Source organism: Lissotriton vulgaris, chromosome 2_1 (genome assembly GCF_964263255.1).
Source record: "Lissotriton vulgaris chromosome 2_1, aLisVul1.2, whole genome shotgun sequence".
In the NCBI taxonomy this organism is placed as follows: domain Eukaryota; kingdom Metazoa; phylum Chordata; class Amphibia; order Caudata; family Salamandridae; genus Lissotriton; species Lissotriton vulgaris.
This window is the reverse complement of record NC_141687.1, coordinates 836,058,036-836,082,637: the sequence shown is the minus strand read 5'-3', so window position 1 is coordinate 836,082,637 and position 24,602 is coordinate 836,058,036. Positions and strand designations below refer to the sequence as shown.

General features: G+C 45.1%; 1 protein-coding gene across 3 annotated transcripts in view; it reads right to left on the bottom strand.

The window, feature by feature from the left end:
- HDAC4 (histone deacetylase 4) overlaps positions 1–24,602 on the bottom strand; it is a 1,308,595-nt gene that overhangs the window by 1,164,433 nt on the left and 119,560 nt on the right. For 2 of the 3 annotated variants that reach the window (XM_086956254.1, XM_086956256.1), the window contains exon 3: positions 17,302–17,393. The exons of the other annotated variant lie outside the window; for it this stretch is intronic. The gene's annotated coding sequence lies outside the window, so the exon portion shown is untranslated. The remainder of the gene's footprint in view (positions 1–17,301; positions 17,394–24,602) is intronic. 3 annotated transcript variants of the gene reach the window in all.

Genomic DNA, 24,602 nt, shown 5'->3' with positions numbered 1-24,602 from the left:
CCACCTGCACTAGAGACACAGTCCGATACGATCGGCCTTTCACCCGAAGGGGGTTCGAGATGGCAGGCAGCAGCCCAAGTATACAAGGCCTGTGGACCAGAAGCTTCAGAAATGAGCCAAGGAAGGGTCAACGGAGCTGGCATGGAACATGAAAACAACGAAGCCAGGAGCGGAGCTGTAAATGGTGAAGGCCATATATTTTGTGCGGAGTCAACAGAGGGGACCAATGCGAGTCTGGCCAGGAGAGAATGTAAAACTGAGCAGGTGGCAGAAAGAAGGAAGAGTTTAGCAAAGAGTGCAAAGTAGACAGTGATGAGCAGGATAATAGCTTAGCGTCACAGCAGTGCCAGGGAGGAGAGTACCCCACACTGAAAATACAAAGGATCGTATGACGTAGAAGAACCACAATCCCCATGGCAAGTACATTTCTTACTTTGCTGTCCGATTCCTTCATTATCCCAGCCACTAGGTCCAGACGGCCAAGTATCACTGGTCTGCATGTACTGGTGAACACCTGGCTTCAGGTAGATAGGCTGATATTCAAAACTTGGTGAAATTCTGCTTTGAAACCGGCATGCAGAAAAACAACAAGTATGGAACATCTGGCACACCATCCGCAACAACCTCATGTGCCAAATATCTTTCTCAAACTGATTCATCCATTCAAAGGCACTCTTGCTCCCTCAGCCCCACAAACTACTATTTCAAACCTGACATTTATGCACAAGGTAATGGAGTAACATCGAATATAATACCCTACTACAACGCTAATAAGCAGGGTGCAGGTAGTCCTAGGGCCCGTCCTTGAATGCACAATCCACTACACAGAGGAACTTGAGACTGACTGTTACACTGAATCTTCCAGGAGGCGTTCAGTACTGTTGACAATACAAATGCTGTAGAAAAGACAAAGGGCATATTGATGAACTGCATCATATTCTAATGGATCAGCCCAAGTTTGCCAAACTACAAGCGTCAGCTCGCCCCAGTACATTAAGAGGTGTCAAAAGTTTACCTATGGTCCCCCAACCTGTTCACAATTGCATGAAGCTATTGCACAACATACTGGCTAATAAACATGACACCTTCTCTAGCTACCTGCCTTCTGCATGATACTCAAAAAGCAAGTCAACCTGCACGTCATTTAAATTTGCCAATTCTTCGGCTTGCCCGTGCCTGTACTGTACGCCATCAGGCAGCATAGCCTCTGCTCGAATCTGTCACTGCGCCAAACGTAAACTCTGGGGAGCACGCAAAGCACCCCATGAGTAGCACTTTTGTACTATAGACAACCTTTACATTAATAATCAATGCTTACAGAATGCAAGCACAGTAATTCATATGGCTGAATCTGAGATTACTGGAGCAGGCTCAATCCCTTGAAGAGAAAACCGACGTTATGTCATACTTGCAGGCAAAAGATATAGAAAGGGGCCTATTGTGAAATATGCTGTCACAAGCTGCAAACTGCCCCACACTAAGGGTGATCTTCCAAGTGCAGTGGGTGTAGAAAATAATGTATTGCGATTTTATAAAAAAAATTCAGCCTAACTGGAAAGACACCTAGGAAGAAAGTCTAAGAGAACAATTGGCTGCTTCTGTAGTAAATTTGAATATTCATACCAACTTGGGAGGGTGTTTACACACAGGACTGTTAATTACTTTGCTGATGTTGGCTGAAAGTAATGCTAACAATTCCCAAACTAGCAGGACATCATAGCTCCTAGAAAAGCTATTTCTATTTCAATCTTCAAATCACAGAAAGAGAGTTTTAAGGGTTGCTCTCTTGAGAGAAAGTTACTCAAGCTCCTATGTATGGTAGAAAGTGGTGAGTTCAGCCAGGTATATGTCTTCCAAGTTTCTTAACAGCAAGCCCAGCAAAATGCTATCAGAGGACAGGAGCCATCACAGATAAAGTAACTTCTGAAACACTTTGTGAATTAAGGAAGCCTAGGCAGACATAACTTCTCAACAGTAGAAATCCATTGGGTCCTCCTAGGACCTTCCAACCCTGCCCAAGGACTAGCTGTTACAATGAGAATCAGCACATTCTTAGGCAAAGGAAGCAAGCATGACTCAGCAGAAAAAAGAGGTCCACGTATAAGTACTCCAATGGGAAAGAACAGCAGCACAGAAATCCTTTAAGCGGAGTCTTGCACACTACAGAAATTCTAGACTACGACGTGGACAAACATGCAACATTTTATCTACAACATAATAACTAACAGGCTGACCAGGAAAGATAGGAACAGATACAAGACATAACAAGTCTTCCTCCTTTGCAATCACACATCACCCTCCTAAACAAGCATAAGGAACACAAGCTGAGGAGGGTCACTAAAAGTTGTGCACAGGACGACGAAGCAATTTAAAGATGCTATTCCTAAAAATAGTATTACACAACCCTTAAACATTCACAGCTCTTTCCACTCCAAACTATATATTTTGTCTTCTAAGAGGGCACCCAAGACCAACTCAAACCGTGACTCACAACAAAAAGCAACCCATCTCACATCCTGAAATATCTTTTAACGCATTACAAAAAGATATCCTCCAAACTAAGCTGGCCTCTAAGCACATATGCAATCGTCCTAAATCTCCATAAGCACAATTGGGAAATTGAATAACCCACAAGTGCTGTAATTCAATCTCCACATGTAGACAAGGAAGGCACTACACAAATGCGCCCTATACATATAATAACAAAAGCACAAACTCCACTGTAGGATACTAGACTACTCCATTACCAAGTGAAAGAGACAGAAAATAACACCACTTTAGGATTAAACACTGCATTAAGTTCACTGCAAAGATTCATTAATACATACATTGAAATAACATCTCACTGACAACTGATTAATGCAAACACTCAAACCTGAGAACTTGTCCTACCACCATATACACTAACAGTAAATAAAGCTCGTGTACTATAGACGTAAGTAAAAAAAAACACGAAAAAAAGAGCATTTCTGTACTGAGCAGGTATGTGGCAGAAGGGGGGTAGTAAATTTGGGGGAGAGGGAGGGTGGTAAAATTATGTCAGGGAAGTTTTTAAGTCTCTCAGTATAAGCAAAATGACAGAATATAACAGAGCAGATTGAGCACTGGTTTTATAAACAATAGGGATTGGCTCAGGGAAGGTCGCACCAAAAGATGAATTAGAACCAGGGCCACTGGAATTAAGCGGCAAAAGAGGGCCACATTTTGAAGCAGGGTTGACTAAATTATACAGCAAGAACAAGCAAATTATGCAGCATAATGCTGCAGATTTTGTTTTAGAGTATTACTTCATAATTTTGTAATTTTTGCATGCACTTGTGAAGAATGTATGGGCATGGGTTGCACCTAATTAGTACCAATTTAACATCCAAATATTGCAATAAGCAACAGAAAGGTGATAATGCAACCTATGCAAAAGGGCCTTCAAGTGTACTGCAACACACGTCGCTGCATTTTTAGTAACTTTGGAACAGTTTGAGCTAGAAATTTTTGTTGTTAAAATCTGCCAAATATGCAGAACTTGATGCATTATGTGGCAAATGCAGCAAATTCGGAATCATGCGAGAAATGCAAACGCATAAATCCAGTAGCCCTGCTTATAACAAACTGCATGAGATTTAACCCCTTCACTGCGGCAGCTATTCCGCCGCAGTGCTAAGGGGGCGGGGAGGCCGCGCGGCAGCCGCATGCTGGTGACGGAACCGCTCCGTCACCAGCGTCGGTTGCGCTGTGCTTATGACGGAGCGGTTCCGCCATGGCCCGCCCCGCTCAATGGAACGCTCAGCGCAGGCGCGGAATTCACGCCGCGCAGGCGCGCCGAGCGGGCCATGACGGAACCGCTCCGTCATCAGCACAGCGCCACCGCAGCTGATGATGGAGCGGTTCCGTCATCAGCAGAGAAGGGGTTAAAGCCAGACGAATGCAGCAGCAGCAGCAGCAGGGCAACAGTAAACAGAGAACATCATTAAAGACTTCAATACACACAGACCATAAGTCTCCACACACTAGCTGTACTGAGGAAAAACCTGGGAAATTGTCAAGTGCTGACTGTCCTTGTTTGGAACTGAAGCACATATTGCAGTCCTCGCGAAAGGTGGAAAACAAAATCATGTGGGAGGCCAGAGCGTGCATTAATGGACGCAGGAAAGAAGGAAGCAGATACCAGATTCAAGACAATGCGTGTCACTAAACATATACGTTTTCCTGACTAGCTTTAAACTGACTCCATACCTGGCCCACCTCTCCATTCAACAGGAGCAGAAGTGAAAGATCCTCATGCGAGGCAGCTTCACACTTGCAACCCAAACTCAGATCACGTCATACACTTCAGGATTTTACCACAAATAGAAGCACAACTGAAGAACACGTTTCTGGAAAAACACATTGGAAACGACCATCAATGAAAACAGTTATATATTGAATTTTACATAAAGCTCTGCTAAAAATAGAGGGGTTACCCTGTTCTATGCCATGAATGCTCAGCAGATTTGTATAATCCTTGTTTTTCGGAAACCATTTCTAGAACACACTGGACGCATATATCAACAGAGGTTCAATGGCTCACTGAGCCAACAATCCATGCTGAACATGGCTCCGCTGGGTCATTTGTCAAACTTGAACGTAATCAAGGATCAAATAAAAAAGTAGAATACAGATATTTTATTTAGTAATGTATTCCCGTTAATCTGATAACTGTAAAAACAAGCGCAAAGGAAAGCCTCTCTACTCGATCAGAACATATGGCTTTTCATTCTGTAGCAAACTTCTCTTTTCTCCCAGACAGGGGTCAACTGGTATTTTGTTTGTTTATTTAACAGCTCCTAAAGGCTCTTCTAGAGTAAACGTTGCACATCACAAATAACCTCGTAATAATAAATTTAACAGGTTACTAGGTTTAATTATTTTTACATGCAACTCACTGAGAAAATAAATTAAGTAGAAATATTGAGTTAGAGACTGCTGCCTCAGAAAAATAAGTAAAACCAAAGGAGATAATGGACGGAGTGTTAAACATTGCAAGCACTCACCCCCACTCAACTGATCTGGGTTTAATCCATCATCATTCTTTAGCTCACTCCGCCACCCTAGTTCAGAAAAGGCAGTATGCAAATCAGTCTGACCCTGTGCCTCAAGGGAACAGTCCAGCCCGAACTGCCAAACCATGTCTTCCCTGGACCGGAAACAAGCATTCTGGGACGGTTTCTAAAATAAGTTACATTTCACCGGATGATAAAATACACCCATTGCTCACCAGGCAGAACAAATACATTTTAGACATAGTAAAAAAAAGGTCAATCAAATAGGTTCTACATTATGGAGCAAGAAAAGGACAAAAGCATACAACAAGGTATAAGAGCAAATGTAACTACTTTTATTAACAGTGCTTATGAAGGGCGAACTGCACATTAGGTACAATTAAAATGTTTATTTATTTTATCTAAAAAGTTTTGTATAGCGCGAACATGACCCTTGGGTATCAGAGCGCTTCACAATTACATGAGGTATTATAGAATAACATCTTGTATAGCATTATCCAGTGACATGAGGTAGCTTTAGGATGCATTTGATAGTAAGACGTGCTAGGGCTTCCAGTACATGATAGTTCTGAAAATGTTTTTTTCTCGAGAGTTCAACAAGTCAGTATTAGAATATTGCTGACGTAGGTTATTCCATCTATAACTGGAGACTTACTTTTTACAGCATAGTTATCCTGTTTAGGAACCAACTATGTCATGGTGCTAGTCATGAGCAGTCTGGTCTATGGAAGGAACTTACTCATCAGGAAGATCTTAACTTCCCTCTTAAATGTTACTGTATTTGGGATTTTCCTAATGATTGGAGGGAGTGAGTTCCATATTCTGGGGGCTGCACCTGAGAAAGCTCTATCATATGTTTTCTTCTTCCTGAAGATGGGTGGTCTCAGCAGCAGCTCCTTGGCACTCCTGGCTGGTCTGCTTCCTCCTGATAACTCAATTTTCTGGGCCAGGTATCTTGGTGTTTTGTAGTGGATCGCCTTGTGGGTAATGCATGCTAGTTTAAGTTGGATTCTGGCTTCGTATGGTAGCCAGTTTAACGCTTTCAAGTGTGGAGAGATATGGTCGAATTTCCTTGATCCGGTTAGGATTTTTGCAGCTGCATTGAGGCATGCTTTTAGTGGTGCTGTGGAAGTTTTTGGTAGGCCTGCTAATGTTGTACAGCCATATGCAATCCTTGATATAACTAAGGATTGGACAGCAAGTTTGATATCCGCTGTAGAAATGAATGGTTTCACTTTCCTAATGTCGTTCAGATGAAAACGGGCACTTTTTGCCATGATTTGATGTGGGATTTGATGTCTAGATTTTTATCAAGTGTGATTCCAAGTGATTTCGCTGAGTTCACTAGAGTAGGGGTACAGTTTAGAGATGTGATCAGTTTCGTCCATTCCTTCACTTCATAGTGGTTCTTTGGTGGTGAAATTAGAAGGAATTCAGTTTTTTGTGCGTTTAGCTTCAGATGATTGCTTGATAACCATTGTAATGACATTTTTAAGGCCTCATTCATTAGCTTAATGTCTTCCAGAGACGCAATCCTAATGTATATCTGCGTGTCATCCGCATACATGTGATCGGCTATGTTTGCGTCTCTGAGAATTTCTGTAAGAGGTTCAATGTACAAATTGCACAGTGATGGAGATAATGTAGATCCTTGTGGAACGCCAATCGAATTAGGGCATGACGGAGAAAGTGCCTGGTTAACCATGAATCTTTGCGTCCTATTCTGAAGGAAGGATTCAAACCATCTCAGCACATTTCCCGACATTCCCATTCGGTCATGAAACCTGGTTAGTAATTTTTGATGGTTTACCGTGTCAAATGCTAACGAAAGGTCAAGAAGGACTAGCAGACATGTTCGATTGTGGTCTGGGGCCTGTAATGCATCATGGACGATATGTAGTATCGCTGTTTCCGTGCTGTGACCTGTTCTGAATCCAGATTGGCAGTCGTCCAGTAACAAGAAGTTGGCGATGTGCTGGCTCAGTTGGCTTTGCACACATTTCTCGATTCATTTGGCCAGTAGTGGGATATTGATCACTCGGCGGTAGTTATTAGGATCTGCTGGGTTCGCTGTAGGGTTTTTGATGATGGGGACGACCTGACCTGTTTTTATAGGCATTCTGGCAGGATTCCTTGGGCTAGAGAGGCATTTATTATTTTTGTCCATATTGGAATGATGGTTGGTTGATTTTATTCAGGCATTTAGCAGGGAGTGGGTCATTGTAGTGGTTTTTTGGTTTGATATCCGAGAGCGTTTTGGCAATGTACTCCTGGTCAAAGATTGAAGGTATCCCATTGTGCATTGTTTTTTGTTCTATTTTGGTCAGTAATTGAGGTGGTGTTGTTCAGAGAGGGTGTTTGGCTATGAAGAATATCCACTACCATCTTGAGTTCTCTTTCCAGCATGTTGGCCTTGTCGGTGAAGCATGTTGAGAATTCTTCACAACTCAGTATATTTTTTGTAGTTTCTTGGGTCGTTTTAGCCAACTTATTGGATTGTTGTTTTAATATCTAAAATAGTTTCTGTGGTCTGTTTTTGGCGTTATCCAGTTCTGACCTAATAAATTCCTTTTTTTGAATTGATGATCTTTTTGTTGTATTCGTTTCTGAGTTTTGAGGGACTTCAGTTCAGGGGATGATGGGTGTTGTCTCATTTCCTTTCAGCAAGTCTTATTTTTTTCCTGTCTTCATTCAGCGATCCATCAAACCATGGATTTTTAACCTTCTCTGTGACTCTTTTCAGTTTTAGTGGCATGGTGGAATGGACTATCTTCGATATTGATGTAGTGTAGTACTCCGTTAGATCGTTCACATTCTGCAAGTTGTTTGACGGGTTTATCTCCTTCTCACAGCTTTGTACTAGTAGTTCAATATTCGAGTCCTTAGTATCCCGAGCCCACTTTAAGTTTGATAGACTGTGTGGTCCTATTCTTTTTCAAGGTGGGTATAAGGAAGGGTATGGCGTGGTGATCCGACCAGTCGCATGGGCAATTGATTCGATTGAGGTGTCTGTTTCTTGATATTATCCAGTCTAATGTTGCTCCTTTCAAATGTGTTGGCTGTGTGCTGGCTTGAATGAGGTCTAGTTCGGATAAAAAGTCTTTAAGAGCGATGACCTATTTGTCACTATTGTCGTCCCAGTGTAAATTCAAATCGCCAAGGAATATGTTTTTTGAGTGAGTGTTATAGTTAGCCATGATGATCTCCATTAACTGGTCTATGAAAGTAGCATTATTTCCTAGAGGGTGATAAAGCGCATGCAGGTTGCATTTTTGATTGCCTACAGCTTGTATATTGAGCCCTAGGTATTTGCATGATTCGGGAGGATCGGATTTTATTTGGCAGACCTCTATATTTGATCGGTGAAAGCAGGCTATACCACCTCCAGTCTTTTTTAGTCTATCCATTCTCACTATGTTATACTGAGGGGGCACTAGATGGTCCATATTATATTTATGGCTATATTAAACAAAACAATAACTTGTTCCAGATACCCCACAAATCAGTTGCCAATGTGTTTTTTTAATAAGTTAGAAAGAATGGCTTTAGATGGAGCCAACTATAATACCCTTTTCCAGATAAACTCTTTGTCATCCCAAAAATAAGCCACCACAATATAACGATTTTTAAACACACCATAGAAAGTACCACTGTTTAAATACACTGTACACTCCCAATTAAAGGTACAATTTTTCACTATATTATAAGATACATAGGAGGCCGAAGGTTCGCTAATGAACAAGTTACCTACCTTTGGTAATGGTCTTTCTGGTGGATTATCTATCTATTGATTTCTTCTATTTAGAATATTCCCAAGGCACCAGACTAGATCTGGAGGTTTTAACAGTGCTCCTGTACACAGGTAGGTGACGCCACATTACTTCAAATTGACTTTTTTCCGCCCCAGAACTGACAGATCTCATATAAGCACTACTACTACATGTGGACATATGTTTCTTGTACACGGAACGCAACACAACTAAAAGGACAGTTGTGCATATCTTTAATTTGGTCTTTTCAGATGGTACAATGAGACAACTTCACAGAATCTGGAGGGGTGGGGGTGGAAGGTCAGTGAGGAATTTGTGGCTAGGTAAAGTACCAATCAAAAGAGCATTACCTAAGGTAATTAATGTGTTCTTCTGATGGATTCCTCACTTTTGGAATAGAAGTGGGCAAGCAGGATTTTGAGGCCAGTAGGCTAAGAAGCCTTTGAGCCGGAGCTGTGCTCACCAAGATCCAGGAATGAGGCTAAAATATCTGGATCATGGCCCAAATGTCAAGGGCGTGTTGAACAGAAGGAAAGGCCAGAAACTACACTGTGTCTAGAAGACCTCCTATAACAGGAAGCCTTTGAGAAGTCAGGAGACTTAGGCTCATTGATCAAGAACTTCAAAGATGTCAGAAAGTTTGCAGTTTTCTGGCGGTGGTGTAGGACTGAGTGTTGCGAACCCGCCTTCAATTGCCAGTCGACAATGGGAGCAGAAAACTGGTATCCCCAACCTTCAAATATATGTGCCGACCACTGTCATCATATTTGTTAACACCCGAGGTTACTTAAGGCCGAAGAGAAGCAAGGTAATCTGAAAATGCTTCTGCCAGTCTTGAACCATAGATGAAATCTAGGAGACTGCAGAACAGGCACATGAAAGTATATGTCCTGGAAGTCCAAGCAACCATTCAATTGCCCGGATCCAGGGCAGACAGAACTTGGGCCAGAGTGAGCATTTTGAATTTCCTTACCAATGAAAGGAAAATGCTACTTACCAGTATGCATCTGTTCATGGCATGTAGAGCTGCAGAGTTGTACACTTAGCATTAGATCACCGCCTGGTGTTGGGCTCGGATGATTGCATGTTGTTGGAAGAAGTCTTTGTAGTCACAAGATAGGGGACTCCTCCCTTGGACAATAGTGCGCATGGGCATCGGCTCCATCCTCTGATTGTTTTTCGCCATGATGGGAAATGATGGAGTTAGTAGAAGCAAAGAAAAGGGTGTCTATGCGTGTGCATCTAAGTAAGATAAAACTGGAATGGATACAGGTCCTGGGGAGGCGGGAGGGCGTGTACAACTCTGCAGCTCTACATGCCAAGAACAGATGCATACTGGTAAGTAGCATTTTCCGTTTGAGGCATATGAGCTGCAGATTGTACACTTAGCATCGATTGTGCAGCAGTGTCTCCCCTAGCGGTGGTCACCTGTATCAGTTGCAGTAGTTTAGTTTGAAAGAGAGTTTTAAGGACAGCTTGGCCTACTGCAGCTTGTTGCTTCGCTTGCGCATTAACACAGTAGTGTTTAGTGAAGGTGTGTGTTGCAGACCATGTTGCCGCCTTGAATATGTCCTCTAGGGGTATGTTTCCTATGAAAGCCATAGAGGTTCCTAATTTGCGTGTGGATTGCGCTCTAGGAGGAACTGTTAATGTACCTTTTGCTTTTTGATAGCATATTTGTATACATTTTACAATCCACCTTGCAATTCCACCTTTAGAGATGGGGTTGCCTTTATGAGGTGGAGAGAAAGACACAAACAGTTTTGTTTTTCGAAAAGACTTAGTTCTATCTATATAGTAGAGAAGAGCTCTTTTAACATCTAGTGTGTGTAAAGCCCTTTCTGCTACAGAGTCTGGGTTTTGGAAAAATACAGGCAACTCTACAGATTAGTTTAAATGAAAAGGAGTAATGACTTTTGGAAGGAATTTTGGATTAGTTCTTAGAACCACTTTATTACGATGTATTTGTAAAAATGGTTCTTGTATTGTGAAAGCTTATATCTCACTTACTCTACTAAGAGGTAATAGCAATAAGGAAAGTGGTTTTCCACGTGAGGAATTGCAGTTCACATTTATGTAGATGCTTGAAAGGGGTTCCCATAAGTCTAGTAAGAACAACGTTTAGGTTCCACACCGGAGAAGGTGGCAACCTGGGTGGGATGATTCTTTTTAATCCTTCCATAAATGCTTCAATTGCAGGTATTCTGAAAAGAGACAGACGCTGACTGTTTTGTAAATATTCTGCAATTGCTCAAGGTGCAGGCAAATGGATGAATATGCCAAGTTACACCTTTGTAAATGTAAAACGTAGTAAATGATACTCTGGATGGAAGCATCCAGAGGATCAATTTGGTTATTGTTGCAGTAAATGGCAAATCTCTTCCATTTAGCCGCATAGCACGCTCTGGTAGTAGGTCTCCTAGCTTCTTTAATGATGTTCATACAGTCTGGTGGTAGGTTAAGATAACCAAACTCTAAGACTTCAGGAGCCAGATCCCCAAATTCAATTGACTTGGGTCTGGATGTCGGATGTCTCCATGGTTCTGCGTTAGCAGGGATGGAGTCAGTCGTAACTTTTGGTGTGGAAATAGAGAGAGTTCTAGCAGTGTGGTGTGGCGGGGTTGAAGGAAGGGCACGGAGACCAGGCCTTGGGATGTAGGGTTTTAGCTTTATTAGGGTTCTCTTTTTTCCTAAAGTAAGTCTCTCTCGGGCTAATATGGCAGGATCCGTAGTGTCTTTTGTAGATGTTGGTCTTCCCGGGTCCTGGGGGTTCTGTGGGCTTCCACCTGCTGGTGCCTTATGCTTGGAATCTCCGGCGTGGGGCATGCGAAAAAGAAAACACTACTCTCAGTGGTGTTGCTTTCTTATTATACTACCCGAAAAGGGAACCCGGGGGGGGGGGGTGGTGGGATCCCCGGTGCAAGTCTGAATATATCGTGACTATATACATTCAGTGAAGAGCTCGAACGGTGAGGGGGGATATAGGTGGTGAGGGTTTGTGTACTGAGGGAAGCGGGAGTAACAGGGTCGGAATATTTACATAGGCAGCGCGTAAACAGTGACTGTCTCGTTCGGCTGCTTTTCCTCAGTCCCTCCCAGTCTCCCCATCCAGCCCGACACACTCTGACGTACCTGGCTGAGCCACACTCCTCCTCCACAATTGTGGCTAGGCGGCTCGCGGTGACAGTGGCATCCAGGCACTGCAGCCTCCCGGTATGGCACCTCGATTCCTCCGGTTCTCGTCTCCTTTTTCAGATAAGCTCCTTCTCCGGTTTCCACACGCTCGCCTCTGCACACCAAATGCTCCTCGGTGATGTCACATGCCGAGGTCTTCTCTTCCTGTCTTTTCTCCAATGACTGCATAACTACGTCATCCGGGGGTGTGTTCTCCTCCTCCAGTTCGGTGTAATTTAAGGGACCGTCCTCCAATTCCTCGCGGTATTCATTCCAGGGTTCTTCAGGGTCCGACCTCCAGTCATTCTGGTTAGGGTGTAAAGAGGGGAGGGTATTCGAGTCAGCCATCCACCACTCGACCTCTGCTTGCCCAGTTCCCCTGCTACAGTGGTGTACCACGGTTGGCGTGCCCATGTGGGAGCTACTAGGATTAGTTTGAGAGACTGCTGTCTGAGCTTGCGTACTACTAATGGTATTAGTGGTACTGGCTGATAAGCATACGCAAATCTGCCTGACCAGTTCATCCATATCGCATTGCCCTTGGACAGCGGGAGTGGAAACCTGGCGGCGAAGGTTGGGCATTTTGCGTTTTTGTGTGTGGCGAACAGATCTATGTTTGGATGACCCCACTTGTGAAAGAATGGTTGAAGAACCTGCGGATGTAGTTCCCATTCGTGAATTTGTTGTGTTTGCAGACTCAACAGATCTGCTATCTGATTGTGAACTCCTGGAAGGTGCTCTGCCAACAGATATAGGTTGTAGAGAGTGTGTCCCCCCTGTTTTTGTATATAATACATGGCTGTCATGTTGTCCGTCCGGATTAAGACAGCTTTGTTTTGCACTTGTATTTGAAATGTTTTGAGTGCTAAGAATATTGCTAGCAACTCTAGATGGTTGATATGGAACAATTTTTGTTGACTGTTCCATTGTCCTTGATTTGTATGATGTAGGAGATGGGCTCCTCATCCTGTGAGAGATGCGTCTGCTGTAAGCACAAGTTGTGGAACAGGTTCAAGGAACGGCCGCCCTTTTTTCAAGTTTTTGGTGTTCCACCACTGCAGAGAGCAAGGTGCGCTGCTGTCTACCAACACTAGGTCTTTTAGTTGACCTTGAGACTGGTTCCACTGTTGTGCTAGACATTCCTGTAACAGACGCATTTGCAGTCTTGCATATGGGGCTATGAAGATGCAAGATGTCATCATGCCTATTAGTATCATGAACACTCTGGCTTGCAGAGAGTGTTGGTGTTGAAAGGCTGTGACTAAGGCTTGGATGCTCTGTATCCTTGCTGGACTGGGATACGCTAGAGCTGTAGACGTGTTTATTGTAGCCCCTAGATACTGATGTATATGAGAGGGTTGCAGGTGCAACTTGGTGTCGTTTATTGTGAACCCTAAGTTGTGCAACGTTTGAATTGTCTGTTGTGTGTGTTGAACACACTGATTGAATGACTTGGCTTTTATGAACCAATCGTCTAGATAAGGGAAGACATGTATGTGTTGCTACTACTACTAGGTAGTTTGTGAATACTTGTGATGCCGTTGTCACTCCGAATGGAAGGACTTTGAACCGATAGTGTTGTCCTTCCAGTACAAACCTTAGATACTTTCTGTGAGCAGGATGTATAGGAATGTGGAAGTAGGCGTCCTTTAGGTCTAGTGTTGTAAGGAAATCGCCTTGTTGCAACAGTGGGAGCACTTGTTGTAAAGTGATCATATGAAAATGATCTGATTGTATATACTGATTGAGGGGCCCGAGGTCGAGAATTGGTCCTAGTGTCCTGTCCTTCTTGGGAATTAGAAAGTACAGCGAGTAAACCCCTGTTCCTTGTTCTTGTAAAGGAACTATTTGTATTGCGTCTTTTTGTAGAAGTGACAAAACCTTTTGTTTGAGCAGAGTGAGGTGTTCTGTAGACATTGGACGCTGCCTGGGTGGTATGTGTGGAGGGGTTGCTATAAGTTCTAGGCAGTAGCCATACTGGATAATCTGTTTTACCCGCTTGTCTGTTATGCAGTTCCAGACAGGCAGGAATTGTGTTAATCTGCCCCTCACAGGGGTGGAATGCTGTTGGGGGAACAGAGGGAAGTCACTGTTTTGTAGTGGAAGAGGTTTGATTATTGTTGTTACTCCGACCTCTTCCCTTGTTGTTATTTTCTCTATATCCTCCTCTAAAATATCCCTTGTTAGAGGATGTTTGTGTGCAAGATTTGAAGGATGTTGTATTGTCTGTCCCAGTTTGTTTGGAGCCTCCTCTGTAGAAGGAGCTACGAAAAGAACTCTTAGCTTGTGTAGACTGTAAGGCCCCCATAGATTTGGCAGTGTCTGTATCCTTCTTCATCTTTTCAAGTGCTGTGTCTACTTCTGGTCCAAACAGTTGGTTTTGATTAAATGGTTGATTTAAAATGGTAGTTTGCACTTCTTGTTTAAACCCTGAAATGCGTAGCCACGCAGGTCTCCTAAGTACGACACTAGTATTTACAGTCTAGATGCGGTGTCTGCTACATCTAGTGTGCACTTGATTGAGGCATTAGAAATTAGCTTGCCTTCTTATATAAGGTTGTTTGCCTGTGCCTTATATTGATCAGGTAGATGGTCTAATAGTTTCTTTAACGGATCATAATGCGCCCTATCATATCGTGAGAGGAGGGCTTGTGTATTAGCTATATGCCATATGGTGGTAGCTTGCTCAGCTATTCCTTTGCCTGAAGCATCGATTACCTTGGATTCTTGGTCAGGTGGGGGTGCCTCACCTGAAGTTTGTGAGTTTGCCCTTTTCCTAGCATTTGACACATCTAGTGAATCTAAATGGTAGTTGTCCTTTAATGTAGGCTGGATCTGTAGGTGCGGGCCTATATTTTTTCTCAATTCTAGGGTTTAGGATCCTAGTACATACAGGGTCTTTAAATATCTCAGGAGCATGTTCGATGACCCCTTTAATCATGGGAAGAATTTGAACAGACCTTTGCAATTGTTCAAAAGTGTCTAAGAGAAAGTCTTACTCTGCCTCAGAATGCATAGTGACCCCATGGTAAATGGCAGCTCTGTTCAACAGGTGACCAAACCCAATGTTATCTTCTGGGGAGAAGGTTTTCATGGGTATGACTGTGGGTCAGGAATATCTGGCACATCCTGTGGGTTTGGGCACACCCAGTCTGTATCATCTACAGGGTATGGGAAAGGCTCATCTGGGTCTATCCTCTACCTAAACTATACTCATCATCATTTTGAGGTGAGAGTGAGGATAAAAGAGGAGAATGTGAAGGAGATACCAGTGGTGAGTTGTTAAGAGGAACAGGTGATGAAGGAGAAGGAAGTACAGGAGAAGAAGGGTGCATAGGAGATGTGGCAGAGTCCTTCTTCTTGGCAGGAACTGCAGGTGTGGGCGTTGCATCTGCCTTCCTCTTCTTGTGTGGTGTAGACGATACATGACCTGTCTTTGGGTCAATGTAGATCTTCTTTTGCAGAGGAACTGGTTGGAAAAGGTCTTCTCCTTTTGTACCCTTTGTCGGCGCCGATTTTTTCGGTTCCGGACGAGGTTGCTGTCTGTCTTTAGCCTTAGGAGGTGTTACAATGTCCTTTGGCATAGTTTTCGGCACCAAAGGTGTTGTTTTCGGTGTCAAAGGCTGTTTCGAGGGCTTGGGCGCATCGGCATCAGGCCTTGTCGGTTTCGGTACCAAAGACAATGGCTTCGGAGTGGAAGCTGGTCTCGTCGGCTTCGAGGCATTGGACGCTGGCTTCGCACACTTGTCTTTAGAAGAAGTCGACGGTTTTGGAGTCGAGAGTTCTTTCGGTTTCGGTGCCGAGGGAGCTTGTGGGATCGGCACTTGCGGCTTGCCCGGTACAGAACTACCGGAAGGCTTAGTTAATTTCTTCAGAGCCGGGATCGATGACAGTCAAAGTGGTTTTCGGTTGCGACTTGGCGGCGGAGTGTTGACCTTTGCCTTCGATCTGGGTGCTGTGTGTGGTGCAGGGGCAGTAGTACTCAAGCACTGACCCGATGGTATGGAGTCATCTGAGCCGTCTGCCTCTGATTCAATCTGGAGATCATCTGAATCTTCTTCGGGAACAAGCAGAACCTCCTCGTCGAAGATATCCACCGGTTCCAGAGCTGATCTCTGCATGTCGTGTCGACGGGCCCTTCGACCTCGGATGGTTTTCTTGGATCGAAAGGACGCGCAGGCTGTACAGCTGGATTCGCCGTGTTCTGGCGATAAGCACAGGTTGCTGACCTTGTGGTGGTCACTGTGTGGAAACTTTGCTCCACACCCGGGGCATCTCTTGAATGGTGTCCTTTCCATGAGGTGTAGGCATCACTGCGTGGAATGGCCCAACAGCCCGCGTCGACGACCAGAATCGAGCTGATGGAGTCGAAACTATGTTAATCGATATCAAAAGTAGTTTGGTACGTTTTTAGGAAGTTTTTTGTGCTTCGTAGTGCTTGAAATGTCTATTTCTAGCTGGAGCGGAAAACTTTCATCCGAACCCAGTGGCAGAAAAAAACAATCTAAGAATGGAGCTAATGCTCATGCGCACTATCGTCCAAGGGAGGAGTCACCTATCTCATGACTACAAAGACTTCTTCCAAGACGACAACAACAAGCAATCATCCGAGCCCAACACCAGGTGGTGATCTAATGCTAAGTGTACAATCTGCAGCTCATATGCCTCAAACCAATATTTCTTACTTTGTGTTTAGGCGCTCTACTAGAGTGGGTGTTTTTTAACTGACTCCCTCATGTACTCTGCTCCCTCTTTGTTCCTCCAGCCCTCTCTCGTCCATGTTGCTTGCACCCATCCATGCTCCTCTCCCTGATCAGTGTTGACTGCCCCACCCACCATCCTTCATCTGCATTAAATGCCCACAACCACCCTTCATGTTGCCTGCCACCCAAAGTCTGTGTTGCTGCTTGCCCCCCCATCCTCCCTCGATAACTCACTGGTCAGTGTTGCTGGTTGCTCCCTACATTCTCTCATTGCTGTTTATCACCCACTCTCGCTCATCCATGTTGATGCTTGCCTCTGCCCTTCCTCGTCCGGGTCGCGTCTAGCTAAATAAGGGTTTAATACATTTGTTACCTGGGTAACTGAAGGTTTAAGCTAGAAGACAGCAGGTAGGGTAAAGTTTTGGGTGGGGTAAAGGGTACTTTAAAATAATCTTATGTTCTCGCCTAAAACACAGATTCTTAACCGAGGATCTACAACACTTTCCCAGGTGTTGACGGCCGTTTAGAAAATTAAAGCAGACTATTAAAGAGTATATTCGCACAACAAATTAAAATAACATTTTTTAGAACACTTTCAATGGAGAGGAATAAGCTTACATTTGGGTTGCTATCCTTATCTTGATTGTGGTAACAAAGAAATGGAATCTAATATGGATGATGTGTAGGCTCAATGGAGCGCTGGCATGTCCCTAAAAAAAGAGAGAATACATTAAGAGCAAAAAGAACAAATGTATATTATATGCTAGAACCTAACACATTGCTTTATTTTTTAGAACTAAAACTCCATTTTACAAAGCTCAAACTTCCCATTTAAATAAAGATTTTTTGCATGTTTTTGTTTGTGAATTAAACATTTTTTAGTAATGTTTTGAGATTCTAATCTTAGATATTGCTAAAGTGGGGGCCTCCGGCTTTAAGTACTGTTTCAGTGGGGGTAAACAGAAGTCAACAGATTAAGAACAACTAGCATGGGGCAAGGATAGCTGCCGCCCAAAGTATGGAGATATCCTTTACTAGCATACATTCTGTTCAAATTACCAAACAAAGGCTCCCATTAAAAACGTCTCTTTACCAGATCAAGCTTACCCTGCATGACCCAGGATGACTAAAATATCCGCTACATCAAAAGTACTTATCTCCCTCCAAAGTACACACCCTTCACAGCCTGCCATGGATAGTGACATTTTAAACTTTGAACCAGCAGAGAAATCACTTGTCCCAGTTCGATGGGTCAAGCTACACATATAATAATACTACTAGTGGCAGCAAAATGGCACAGTACAATTGACAGAATACAGTACATACATGGAACAAGTACTAATGGTGAAATCACAATTTTTAGGTAGGCATGCAAGGTTCGAATCTGACAATCTGGTCCAGACCTTTGGAACAGCAGACATGAGGTACTACTTCAATCAATCAATCAATCAGTGACACTTATAAAGCGCGCTACATACCCGTAGGGTCTCAAGGCGCTGGGGGGGTATCCGCTACTGCTCGAACAGCCAGGTCTTCAGCTTCTTCCTGAAGGAGAGGTGGTCTTGGGTCAGGCGCAGGTCGGTCGGGAGGGAGTTCCAGGTCTTGGCGGCCAGGTAGGAGAAGGACCTTCCTCCTGTAGTCGCTCTTCGGATGCGGGGGACGGCGGCGCGGGCGTGGTTGGCTGATCGGAGGTGGCGTTTGGGAGCGTAGAAGTTGACTCGGCTGTTGAGGTAGCTCGGGCCTTGGTCGTGTAGGGCCTTGTGTGCGTGGGTGAGGAGGCGGAAGGTGATTCTTTTGTTGACGGGGAGCCAGTGAAGGTCTCTCAGATGTCCGGAGATGTGGCTGGTTCGTGGGATGTCGAGGATGAGTCTGGCTGAGGCGTTCTGGATCCGCTGGAGTCTCTTCTGGAGCTTGGCGGTGGTACCGGCGTAGAGGGCGTTGCCGTAGTCCAGTCAGCTGGTGACGAGGGCCTGGGTGACGGTCTTCCTGGTCTCGGTGGGGATCCACCAGAAGATCTTCCGTAGCATGCGTAGGATGTTGAAGCACGCCGAGGAGATGTTGTTGACTTGCCTGGTCATGGAGAGGGAGGAGTCCAGGATGAAGCCCAGGTTTCGTGCATGGTCTGTCGGTTTGGGTGCGGTGCCCAGGGCGGGAGGCCACCAGGAGTCGTCCCAGGCGGAGGGTGAGGAGCCCAGGATGAGGACCTCCGTCTTGTCCGAGTTCAGTTTCAGGCGGCTGGTTGTCATCCACTCGGCTACCTCTTTCATCCCTTCGTGCAGGTTGGCTCTGGCGGCGGCGGGGTCGTTGGTCAGGGAGAGGATCAGCTGGGTGTCGTCGGCGTAGGAGATTATGCTGAGTTTGTGTTTGCGTACGATGGCCGCGAGGGGGCTCATGTAGACGTTGAAGAGGGTGGGGCTCAGAGATGATCCTTGGGGGACGCCGCAGATGACTTCGGAGGCCTCTGACTTGTACGGTGGAAGGCGGACTCTCTGTGTTCTTCCGTCGAGGAAGGAGATGATCCATTCCAGCGCCTTGTCCTGGATGCCGATGTTGCTGAGGCGCCGTACTAGGGTGCGGTGGCAGACCGTGTCGAATGCCGTGGACGGAAAGGTCTAGGAGGATGAGGGCCGCTGTTTCTCCCTTGTCCATCAGGGCTCGGATGTCATCGGTGGCGGCGATGAGGGCGGTCTCGGTGCTGTGGTTGGCTCGGAAGCCGGACTGTGAGGGGTCGAGGGATCCGTTTGTCTCGAGGAAGGCGGCCATCTGCTTGTTGACGGTCTTCTCGATGACTTTGGCTGGAAACGGGAGGAGCGAGATGGGGCGGTAGTTCTTGAGTTCGGTGGGGTCCGCTGTGGGTTTCTTGAGTAGAGCGCTGAGTTCGGCGTGCTTCCAGCTCTCAGGGAAGGTGGCGGTGTCGAAGGATGTGTTGATGATGTCTCGCAGGTGGGGTGCGATGACAGCGTCGGCCTTGTTGAAGACGTGGTGAGGGCAGGGGTCGGTCGGTGATCCGGAGTGGATGGAGTTCATCGTGTGGATGGTGTCTTCGGTGCTGATCGGGGTCCAGGCGTGGAGGGTGGTGGTGGGGGGCGGTTGTTCGGTCATGGTGTGCGTTGGTTGGTTGTTGAAGCTGCTGTGTATGTCCGCGATCTTGTTATGGAAGTATGAAGCGAGGGAGTTGCAGAGGTCTTGCGATGGGGTGATGTCGTTGTTTCCTGCGCTGGGGTTGGAAAGCTCTTTCACGATGTTGAAGAGTTCCTTGCAGTTGTGTGCGTTGTTGTCCACTTGTGGGACACCCCCGCGCCGCACGGCCACCAGCTGCTGCGTGTGCCCCTCGCCTGCCCTCTGCCCCGCTGCTGCCTCGTTTGCCGGTTGCCGGCTGCCTCCGCTGCGGGGATTGTTTTTGCCTTGTTTTGTCACGTATTTGTGCCTGTTTTTGCCTAACTTCGTTTTTCCCTTGTTTTGTCAATTATTTGTGCCTGTATTGCTTATTTTCTTTTGGCCCGTGTTTTTGGCTTTCCTTCCTTGTTGTCCGCCTACCTCGCCGCCCTCCGCCCTCCCTTCCCGCCACCGCCGCTTGTCCCCTCCCCTTTTTTCTCTTCTGTAACCCTCCCCGCTCCCGCCTCCCAGCTGCTCCGCCCACCCGCGCACTTCGCCTTAAATGGCGACCGTGCGAACGCGCAGCGGTCACGCGCAGCGGGCGTGCCGATTGTGCGCCGAAGGCGCGCCAAAGGTAAGCCCGTCTGCGCCCGTCCGCGACCGGATCGCGACCAGCGCCAGGATCCCTGGTCCTCGAAGACCCCGACCGACCCGCAGGACGTACTCTGCCGCCACCCTCAACACCGGCCGACGCCCAGAGTGCCACCAAGCCACACCACGTCGCACCCACGGACCCTTCAGCTGCCACGCCTGCAAGTTCTCCTGCATCCGGACCTGCCTCGCACCAACACCCGCCAAGTCAAACACCAGCAGCACCCACCTCAAGTGCATCCTGCTCAACACCCGCTCCGTCCACAGACACGCCATCGAACTCTGGAACCTCCTTGACGCCACAGCCCCTGACGTTGCCTTCCTCACGGAGACCTGGATGAACGCCTCTTCAGCTCCCGACATCGCCATCGCTATCCCAGAGGGCTACAAGATCGTCCGGAGGGACCGAAACGCCAACCAGATGGGAGGAGGCATCGCCATCGTCCACAGGAGCACCATCCGTCTCACGACCAGCACCGACAACACCCTGACCAGCACCTTCACTGCAATCCCACAACAGATAAAAGATCCAGAACTACGCCCGGCTCAACTTACACTACCATGATAAGAACCATTCAGCCCCTCAAATTCCCTAGAATACAATCTACACCATGATTCTCTCTTACTGTTAAAGGCAGTGGCTGTACAGAACACAGCGGCACCCCAATGCTTAATTTGAGGTGGTGATTGCCGGTGCTCGGCACCGACATTTAATTGTTAACATCATCACTTATGACAGCTGCCACATGTTGGCGCTGCTTGGTCAATTAAAAGATGAGCAGAATAATAGTTGTTTTTTTAATTCAATGTACATTAAAAACTAATACCAGCGCCCAAGCCACTAATTGCTTTGGGGGCCATGAATAGTCTGAAATATCACACTTGAAGCAGAGTGACGGGTAGTCGTTGTGTAGGTACTGTCATTGGCAGCGCTGGCAGAGGTAAAGGGTGGTACAAGCTGTGGGGGTCTCCTGACGAGGGCCCTGGCACTTTTTTTTAATTAAACAAATTAAGCACTGACCCCAAGTAAACAAACTGTCCTGCACAACAAGAGTCCTTTAGCCCTGCAATTGTGCTGACCACATTTAGTGCAGCACAGGAGTGACAACACCTCCCTGTAGCCTAAGAGGTGCCTCCTATAGGCTTTTGATTGCAGCACAGATAGTAAACAAATGTCCCGGTGCACTATTAGCGTCATCTTCAACAGCAGGATACACACTGTATACACCCCGATGAAACAGGACCCTGTACTATAAATTTGAAATGCGCATACATGTCAAAGGTCTGACCTGCCGGCTGGTAAGTGCTTTTGATGACAGACGTAAAGTAGTCAATGCCCACTAGAGACAGAGTAAAGATTTCAGAAGTGCCAAGAGAATACATACAGAATTACGTCATCTGAGAAAAAAACAGTTCAGTCAGATTTTGACACTGCAACAAAGAACAAGAATCAAATGGTAATGACAAGACGACGCGGGGGTTCCAGAACTTGACGCTACTCTGCAATAAGGGAAAACAAGGACAGATGGCACTTGTTATTTTCAGCACGCGCCATTTCCACTTTCACCGGTAGAATCTGCACAGATCAATAGTATTTTTTGAGTCAGAACCCTTGGGTTTATTAAAGGGCAGATGGAAGAAGTCTACCTGCAAAAAAGACCTTCAATTTATGTAAATAAAGTAACTGATGTGAATGTAATGCAGATATCTAGTAGGTAACGCCACTCTCTCTTCCTAAAAGTGGATGAGTGCGTCTTGCAGAGCTTAAATTTGAGCAGGAGGTTGGAGGTTGGGCCCACCATCACTGATTTTCGGAGACTGCCAATTATTTTTCGTCAAAAAAGTGTGGTCCAGAACAAGAATGAAAATCACAAAGGGGGAAAAAGGAGGAAGAAAAAACGGGTCAAAGGGAGAAATCAGGCATGAAAAAATTGCAATTGTGAGATAAAGAGGCAATGAGTGTGATGGTGAAATCAAAATTTGGTATGGGGCACTCCGACCTTCGATGGCACTAGACGCGGGTGTATGGGCAAACATTTTTTTTAACACATTAAGCACTTTGTGTCTGGATTGGTATCTGATGAGATCCTAGGCTCCACGAGGAAAGCCAGAGCACTGAAAATGTGTGGGAATGGCAAGTAAGCATTTAGGATCATTTACAAAAGAACCACGATGTTCGTAGGCAGTGAATGCTATCGGTTAGAGCTTTAATTTCCTCTGAAGAGACAACTCTAGGTCTTTTTTACAGAAGGATTCGGAATGTTCTAATGTTTACTAATGTTGTTCATGAAAACTGAGTGTTGAGTGAGAAGGCCAGTTTTGCTTCGTCTTTTTTGAAGTTCTCTGTTTTGAGTATGGTGATGTGGTTTCTGGTGAGGAGTGCTCAGCCTTAGATGATTAGTTTCTGGGTCCAATATGTGGGCTGCAAGCTTGGAACAGGAGCTAGTGTTGGTCCTTCAAGGTTGGGGCGCTCTAGTCAAACGCTCTAGTCATACTTCTGTCGGCCTCTGGTGTGTTGGGTCTGTGTGGGGTCAAAGAGAACACAGGGATGTGTGGGGCAGCAGTGGCTGCCCTTTTCATAGACGTGGACAGTGTAATGTTGCCCACAATCTACGTACAGGACATGCTGTTTGGGGTTAAGGCAATACATTTTCATGTTTATTTTGTCTGTGGGACAAGTAGGCCCAACCCGGAGCAGCACAAACCCTTTGGCTGTCAGATTACACAACCACATAATTGATCAAGGGCATTGTCGTCAGTTGAGGTAATAGTTGTGTCCATAAGTTACTGCTGTTTGAACTTGTATTTATGGTTTATTAATACAAAGCCTTAATTATTAGGGCGAGTGTTCCAAGGAAATGTACGTTCAGACTGCACTACTGACAGCGGTTCTAATATAAAAATGTGTACATGTGTTTGCAAAGTTCAACGATATGAGGTTTTGTATAATGCCTCCAGGATGATCTCTGATTAGGTGCAAATACATGCAAACGTTTGAAGGAAAGGTTGAGGATTCCTTGCTTTTGAAATAAGTTGTTCATAAAGAAAATGTACTAGGAAAACAAACGTTTTACTTAACTATGGTGACATTTTAGGTGTCATTTGTTAGTAGCTTTTTTTACAAAAATGCGTTGATGCATGCTAGTATTTCCAGAAAATAACTATAAAGGAAAATCAGTCTAATTTAGGTGGCAACAAAATTGTGGGAACATTAAAATACACCAGCATTGGCAAAGCCAATAAGTATAACATTGGTGGTCAGCCTTTTTGTTCCTCAAAGAGTGTCTTACCTTTACATGATTTTGGTAAAACTTTATTGTTGTGGGAGCTGCCGGTCCCTCATCATTATAACAAACATTTGCAAAAGCAAAAATATTTTTGGTTTAAAAACCACACATTGCCACAGTAGTTCCTGGCATTAACAAAACAACTTTGGGTGCATTTTTTTTCATTCCATTTGAAGTAGCAGAACGTTGTCACTCACATGAAGCCAGCAGGTAGATAGCGAATGATAGAATTGTAATAAAAACAAAAGGTCTTGGTTAATGCCAGGCATAAATAGGGACCTTATTCTTATAGAAAGTCACAAATATGCATCCATGGTAAGTCCTTGTATTAGTGCAGATTTTCAATTTTCATTGTTTCACAAGGATTTACAGAAGTAGGTCAGGAAATCATACTTATAAAATGTATCTGTGAATTGCTTTTTAGCACGAGCAAATATGCACGTGTAGATTTGCTCATGCGAGCATCTGTTGAGTGGTAACAAGTTCTTTTTCCCACCAACCACTTTTTTTCCCCAACCCAAGAAGAAGTTTTACTTCTGCCCTGGTCGAGAGGACATATTCAACCATTCTCTGTATGTGAATATATTAGAGATGAGCTGATGAAAACCCATAAAACATGCAAGTTAATAGGTTTGCATTCCAACTATGGGGAAATTTCAGCCACAGTATGTAGATCTGCAGAAAGGTGGCAAAAAAAGGGAATTGCTAGCATTCAAACAGTGCTATGGTATGAGCTCTCGCATTATCAGAGAGGCTATTATCAGAGCTCTTATAGAATGGGATTGCTGCCATAATTTGTTGCTGCACTACATGGCACCAAAGCGACAAGTGGATTTTGTTACACAGCAAGTAGATTTATAAGCAACCTGTCCCACAGACAAGTAG